The sequence below is a fragment of the Taudactylus pleione genome, unplaced genomic scaffold (assembly GCF_031769625.1).
Source record: "Taudactylus pleione unplaced genomic scaffold, aTauple2 ptg001029l, whole genome shotgun sequence".
In the NCBI taxonomy this organism is placed as follows: domain Eukaryota; kingdom Metazoa; phylum Chordata; class Amphibia; order Anura; family Myobatrachidae; genus Taudactylus; species Taudactylus pleione.
The window spans coordinates 31274-39534 of NW_028285430.1; positions in this window are offsets into that span (position 1 = coordinate 31274).

Sequence of the window (8261 nt, forward strand, 5' to 3'; positions counted from 1 at the left end):
CAGCCACTGCCTCTCTCTGTCACCACTTCCTCCCCTGTCACCCACTGCTTCTTGCTGCCTTCCACTGCCTCGTCGTGCAACCCACTCCCTTTTCCTGTCACCCACTGCTTCTCCCTGCCACCCACTGCCTTTCCGTCATCCACAGACACCCTCTGCCTCCCCCTGTTCTTCCCTATTACCCTCTACCTATTGCCTCCCCAGTTACCCTCTGCCTTTTCATGCCACTCTCTGCTTCACCCTCTGCCACTATCTGCCTCCCTCGTCACCCTCTGGTTCTCCCTGTTACCCACTGCTTCCTATGTCACCCTTTGCCTCTCACCGCCTCCCCAGTCACCCACTGTCTCCCCTGCCAACCTATGCTGGTCCTTGCCAGCCACTGCCACTCCCTGCCTCTCCATCACCTTCCGGCACCCTCTGCCTCCTCATTACCCTCAGCTTCTCCCTATTACCCACTGCCTCCTACATCACCTATTGCCTCCCCAGTCACCCTCTGCCTTTCCATGCCACCCTCTGCCTCACCCTCTGCCACCATCTTCCTCACCCCTGTCACCCTCTGTTTCTCCCTGTCACCTACAGCTTCTCCTCCTACGTCACCCTTTCCCTCACCAGTAACCCACTGTCTCCTCAGTCTTGCATGGACAGGGGCTTCGAAAAGAGCTCATCCCTGCAATGTGTAAAAAATGAAATGATCGCATTATCAGACACCTCACAGTTTTGTGTCTCCATAGTGTTACATGAGCGGTCTGCTGACCACACGTGTGGCAGTCATTCTGCAGTAACATGCTGGGGTCCTGTAATAATTTTTATTGTTAGATGGGGTTCCAGAGCAAAAAAGTTTGAGAACCCCTGCGCTAGGGTATCAGGTAACACACTTTTCGCCAAGATCATAAAAGGATTTTGTTAACTACAATACATAAAACAAAGATTTCATGTCATCCCCATTCAGCGGGGACAGTAGAACAAACGAGCCAAGCCATTATGACTCGATTAACCAAAGAATTGTTAAAAAAAGGGCTCTTCATGGGTTCCTGGACTTTTATTTACTGCCACATTATATGTCTACTCAAGCACTTATTAAAAATCCTAGTTTTATTTTCAAATCTGCTTCTGTGATCGCTCCTGCTACCACCCCGCGTCCACAAACAACCCAGAACATAACAGTTTGCACTGGCCAAATGGAGCTGGCCACGGATCAGGAGTCAGGAGTGGATTTGTTCCGCTGCATTTCTGGTCATTTAGAAAATCTGGAAAACATGCAGCATCAGATGGCTCAATTTCTGCAAGAGATGTCCAAGCGACAGGATAGTTTGCAAACTTCCTTTTCTACCCCTGAAGTACCAGCATCTACATCCGCATCAGCATCTGGGAATACAGGAGGCAGATCATCTCCCCGCTTACATCTTCCTTTACCAAGTAAATTTGACGGCAATCCTAAACTCTGCCGAGGATTCCTAAATCAGTGTGACATACATTTTACCCTGCAGCCTGACAACTTTCTAACTGCAAGAACTAAAGTGGCTTATATAGTCTCTCTGTTATCCGGCCAGGCCTTGAAATGGGCTTCCCCACTCTGGGAGCGCTCAGATCCGCTGCTGGATAATTACGCAGGCTTTGTGTTATCCTTCAGGAGGATTTTCGATGAACCTGGGCGTACTGTATCAGCATCATCAAACATCATGACACTGAGACAAGGGGTCCATCCTGTCAGTCAATATGCCGTGCAATTTCAAATTTTAGCATCAGAGCTCAAATGGAATGAGGAAGCCCTCACCTCGGCCTTCTGGCATGGGTTGTCAGACCGACTAAAGGATGATCTAGTCACTCGAGAGCTTCCTACTAATCTGAACGACATGATTTCGTTGTGTATCAAAGTTGACCTACGCTTCAGGGAACGTCAGGCTGAAAAAAACAGAACTGACCGGCAAAGGTCATTTACCCCCTCCATTTCTACCCGACCCATTCCTTCTCCTACTGAAGAGAAGCCTATGCAGGTGAATCATACACACCTCTCCAAAGAAGAACATCAGAGAAGAATGCAAAAGAACCTCTGTCTGTACTGCGGAGAGTCCGGTCACCTGCTGACCTCCTGCCCTCGTAAACCGGGAAATGCCAAATCCTAACTGACCCTGGAGACATCAAGTTAGGAATTATGAACCCGTCTCCAAAAATTAAAGATTTCACGATTACCCTAGCCTTTGATCTTAAACCCAAAACCTGTCTTTGCTACTGCTCTACTTGACTCGGGAGCAGCCGGAAATTTCATAACGTCTAGTTTCATAGATAAATTTCAGATTCCTTGTTTGTCTCTCAACCATGCCATCTCTCTGACCTCTATAGACGGATGCCCTCTAACTAACGGGATAGTCACCAAAGAGACTCAACCAGTATTGGTCCGAATTGGAGCACTTCCTTAAAATTCCTGGTGATATCAGAGGCCTCTCAAGAAGTGGTTCTTGGTCTACCCTGGTTACGTCAACATAATCCCAGGATTGATTGGAGTTCTATGCAGATTCTGTCATTGGGTATGGACTGTCAGAAATCCTGTCTTCCAAAAATTCAACCTGTGAGAAAGACAGTTCCATTAGTTTCTTCTGCCATTCCCAAGGAATATCAGATGTTCGCCAACGTGTTCTCTGAGCAACAAGCAAATATCTTACCCCCTCATAGGAAATGGGATTGTCCAATTGAATTGATACCTCATAAGATACCACCTCGTGGTCGTACCTATCCGCTGTCCTTGCCTGAGACTCAAGCCATGACCGAGTACATCCGGGACAACCTGGCAAAGGGGTTCATTCACCCCTCTACTTCACCTGCCGGAGCTGGGTTTTTCTTCGTTGGCAAGAAGGCCGGTGGTCTAAGACCATGTATCGATTATCAAAGCCTTAATGACATTACTGTAAAGAATCGATACCCTTTTCCCCTGATTACTGAGTTGTTTGATAGGGTCAAGGGCTCTGTCATTTTTTCTAAATTAGATCTGAGAGGGGCTTACAACCTCATTCGTATCCGAGCTGGCGATGAATGGAAGACCGCTTTTAATACCAGAGATGGACATTTCGAGTATTTAGTAATGCCTTTTGGATTGTGTAACGCCCCTGCTGTCTTTCAAAGTTTCGTTAATGAGATTTTCCGGGATCTGTTATATGTTTCGGTTGTTGTCTATCTGGATGACATACTGATTTTTTCACCCTCTGTGGCTAAACATCAAGAACATGTTAAAGAAGTTCTGACCCGTTTGAGAGAAAACCACCTTTACTGCAAACTGGAGAAGTGCGTCTTTGGAGTGCCCAGTGTACCTTTTCTCGGCTATGTAATATCTGGCTCCAGTTTAGAAATGGACCCCAAGAAGGTACAAGCAATTCTGGATTGGACCCGACCTCAGACACTGAAGGCCATCCAGAGATTGTTGAGCTTCGCCAATTATTATAGACGCTTCATTAAGGGATTTTCTACACTGCTGGCTCCCATTACAGCCTTGACCCGCAAAGGTGCTAATCTTGCCCAATGGTCACCTGACGCAGAGTCTGCCTTTCATCTTCTAAAACAGGCCTTTATCTCAGCACCAGTTCTTCGACAACCAGTTCTGGACAGGCCTTTTTTGTTGGAAGTGGACGCATCATCTGAAGCTGTGGGAGCATTCTTGTCTCAACGTTATGAGGACAACCGAGTCCATCCGTGTGGGTTCTTTTCTAAAAAATTCTCACCTGCCGAAAGGAACTACGCCATAGGTGAGCAAGAACTACTAGCTGTAAAGTTGGCGTTGAAGTAATGGAGATATTTGCTAGAAGGCGCCAAGTTTCCATTTACTGTATTTACGGACCATATAAATCTCCTATTTCTCAAAAATCTCCAATGTGTGAGTCCTCGTTTGGCCCGCTGGGCAATATTCTTTGCCAGATTTCAGTTCACCCTGACCTTCCAGTTTGGAGCACTTAATCAGAAGGCTGATGCCCTATCGAGATCTCTCCTCTGTGATGATCAACCTGAAAATCAAAGCAATACCCCTGTCTTGGAATCAAGAGTTTTCGCCGCATTACAAGTTCAGCCTCCTACGGGAAAATCATTTGTGGCCCCGGAATTAAGGAAGCAGCTTCTCACTTGGGCACATTCCTCTCGCTTCGCAGGGCACTCAGGCACTCGGAAGACCTTGGAGTTCCTGAAAAGACACTATTGGTGGCCTTCTATGAAGGCAGATATAATGGAGTTCATCTCTTCCTGCTCCTCTTGTGCCCAGCATAAATCATCACGACAAGCTCCAGCTGGGGAATTGCTTCCATTACCTACTCCATTACGTCCATGGACGCATCCCTCCATGGATTTCGTCACAGATCTGCCAGTCTCTCAAGGTTTCAACACTATCTGGGTTGTAATAGACCGATTTTCTAAGATGGTCCACTATATACCGTTGAAGAAGTTACCTTCTGCGCCTGACCTGGCACAGTTGTTTGTCCAACACATATTTCATCTACATGGCCTTCCTGCTGAAATTGTCTCTGTCCGTGGTGTGCAATTTACTGCAAAATTCTGGAGGGCTTTGTGTTCTGTTCTTCAAGTGAAGTTAAACTTTTCCACGGCCAACCATCCGCAATGCAACGGCTCCACCGAGAGAGTTAATCAAGATCTAGAGACTTTCTTAAGAATTTTTATGTCATCTTCCCAGGACAATTGGGCTGCCTTGCTGCCGTGGGCTGAGTTTGCACATAATGCTTCCTACCACTCGTCAACTAACCAAACGCCATTTCAGGTTGTATATGGCCTTCATCCTCGTGTTCCCGAATTTCGAAGCCTGCCTGTTTTCGATGTTCCGGCCGTGGAGGACACGGTGTGGAATTTTGCTGCCATCTGGACTCAAGTACGGTCTGATTTGTTGAAGGCATCCTCTTGCTATAAGACCGAGGCTGATAGAAAGCGTAGAATAGTTCCACGCATGCAAGTAGGAAACCAGGTCTGGTTGTCTACTCGGAACCTTCGTCTAAGAGTTCCGTCTATGAAATTCGCACCCCGCTTCATCGGTCCCTTCACCATAACAGAAGTCATTAATCCAGTGGCCTACCGTTTACAGTTACCCCCATACCTAAAAATTCCCAATTCCTTCCATGTTTCCTTATTAAAGCCCCTAGTCCTGAATAAGTTCCATAATGCTCTACCTGCTTCTCCTCGAGTCCAGACGGAGAGAGGAGTTGAGCTTGAAGTCGCCCAGATCTTGGACTCTCGTCTGCGCAGAGGTCATCTTCAGTATTTGTTGGACTGGAAAGGTTATGGACCAGAGGAACGTTGCTGGACCGATGCTCGTGATGTCCATGCTCACACGCTCATCAGGAAATTCCATTCTGCCCATCCGGAGAAGCCTGGTGAGTGTCCTGAGGCCACCCCAAAAGGGGGGGGTACTGTCATGGCCAGGGTATTTCAGCATGGCGCTAGGCGGGTGTTACCTGTGAGGTCGTTGTGGCGCGGGCTGTCTGGTGGCGGAGCTGGTGTCTGGCGGGGGGCTTTGGCTGCGCGCATTGTTGTGCGGCCCTGTTGTCACTCTGCGCTGGTGAGGCCTGGCGGCGTCTGCCACATTATATGTCTACTCAAGCACTTATTAAAAATCCTAGTTTTATTTTCAAATCTGCTTCTGTGATCGCTCCGGCTACCACCCCGGGTCCACAAACAACCCAGAACATAACACGGCTCTTCTGTTGTTCTGATGCGGCTACCCTGCCAGCTCTACTGACTGACACTGACTGTCTCCTCTGATTGGCGTGCAGCTGTTCAGAGGAGGCTTGTCCTTTGTTGCAGCAGTCTGCTCGCTCTGGAGGCATGTATGGGCGATGTGGTGATGTCATGCTGCAAACAAGAGGCGAAGCTCAACTTGTGACTGAACCTGCAGCCAGGACGAGGATGCTGTCACAGATGCCGGAGCCTACCTATGTGACACAGACAGTCGCAACAGGGTAAGAGCTGTGGGTTTTTTTTTTATTTGTTTTTTTATTTGTGACATGTGGGGGGGCTGGAGTGGCCCGCAGAGTGAGAGGGAGTTTGGGGGAAGGTGGCTGGACTGGAGTGGCTCGGGGAGAGAATGGAGGCTGGAGTGGCACATGAGGGTCACTGGAGTGACTAAAGGGGGGCAGGAGTGACACATGAGGGGCTGCTGGAGTGACACATGGGGGGTTGAAGTGACACATGAGAGGCTGCTGAAGTGACACATGAAGGGGACTGGAGTGAAACATGAAGGGCTGGAGTGACACACGGAGAGACAGGAGTGACACCAGGGGGGGTTGGATTGTATTATGTGAAGCTTTTTTTTTTTTCCAATGTATTTTTTGTGGATGTGGCCTTTTCAGTGTATTTTACGTGGATGTGGTTTTTTCAGTGTATTTAATATGGATCTGGCTTGTTTTAGTGTATTTTATGTGGATCTGTTTTTCTCAATGCTTTTTATATTGTTCTTGCTTTTTCTTTCCCTTTAATAGTTACCTCCATGGTGATTGTGTGCATGCACTTTTACATACTCCTACAAACATCATACCAGGGGAATGGCCTAGCTGACCACGCCCCTTTTTGAATGTGCGCCTTCGGCGTGCGCATGATCTTGACTCTTTGACATACCTACAGATATTTTGGGCTCTTTGCCTCTGACTGGTTGGCCACCCCTGCTCTAGCACATGTAAATGACAACAAAATTTGATTTTTGAAAACTCCAGAAGATAATAGAAATCTAGAATAAAATAATAAACTATCACAGAGGGTTGGAAGGGGACAATTGATCGTGCTCTGAAGAGTTTCTTGTTAATCTTCACATATCAGGATTCAGGATTCCTGATATGCGGGCTCATAGTGGAATTGATTGAAAGGAGGACAGATGGGTAGGAGCGAAGAAAACATTGTTTTCTACTTAGGCACTGATAACAGGAGATGGTATCCGGCCTCAACAGATGATATCTGACAGATGACAGGATTGACCCTGATCAGACGGAACACAGAATGGAAGGACCTGGACACAGGCAACATCATGAAGCCATAGAGAAGCCACTCTAATGCTTTAGTATTAAATGCTGAGGGATATTAGAAAGGAGTCTGCCTCACATTTGGGGATTTTTTTCCTTGCATAAGTACAACAAGGTTTTTATTTCCTATAGGGGGGTGTGGCCTCGAGAATGAGGCGTGGCCATGGGGAAGGAGGGTGTGGCCTTGGACCCGAACCCCAGCCCGTGGTTATCAATGGGGTGGTGGGGGGTGCCGGAGGTGCAGGGTAGAGCTCTGCGAAGGGATCTAGACACTACCAACAGGAGCTTAGTGCTGCACTTAATGCTACAGTGCAGAACCCGGCTCCTGTCACTGAGTGGGAGCCTGCACCCTGATGTCACCCCTTGGCAGCCCGCATCCCCCCGCACCTCCTTGTGATGCCACTGATTTAGGGGTTGGGTAGAGGATGCTGGTGCTCAGGATCCCGGCGCTCAGAATCCTGATGCTGGTATCCCGACTGGGTTACAGTGCTGACACCTACCGTTAAGTAGGCTAACCCTACCACTAAACCTAATCCTCCCTCCCCACAGCCTAAACCTAACCCCCCCAGGCCCCCTCTCTCTTGTCTATTTTTTTATATTGTTCTTAAGATCACCATCAAAAAAGGGTCAGATAGTAGTAGATGGGTGCTCCTGCTCTATAGACTCACTCTGCGATACTGTCATTGCAGGGGGCGGGTCCACAAGGCCATATAAGAGCATTGGAAATTCTAGTGCTCCAGCTGCGTCCCCTGTGCATAGTAGTAGCTAGGTATATGCTGATGATGCATGCACAGTACCACCTGTGGCTCTCATTGTGCGAGACAACTTCCGTCAGCTTGTACACAATGGAGTTTAAAGATGTTAAGTTTGCTGACATTAGACGGGGTTGCTGTACAGCATCTACAGTACTTGGACACTAAGCAACCCTATGCTGTTTCAGGATGTGCATCCCTAAGATGCTGGGGTCTCTCCAACTGTGTACAAATTCAAAGAGGCTTACAAGAGGATGCCCAGAAAATGTCCCGACACGCCTGTGTTTTTGTAGCCACCTTCCGTTACCACCCCCCAAGCACTGACTACCTGTCACTCACTTTGCAAATAAATACATTCTGCATCCACCATCTCTAATCCATTGCATAGTGGCGAAGTAGCAAACAATGGCTACACTACGTACAACATCGACATTATGTCCACTGCTGAATCAGGTCCTTTTGACCCTCGTCGTACCATAATAGACAGGGTTTAGCCATGTAAAATGGCTAAACCCAT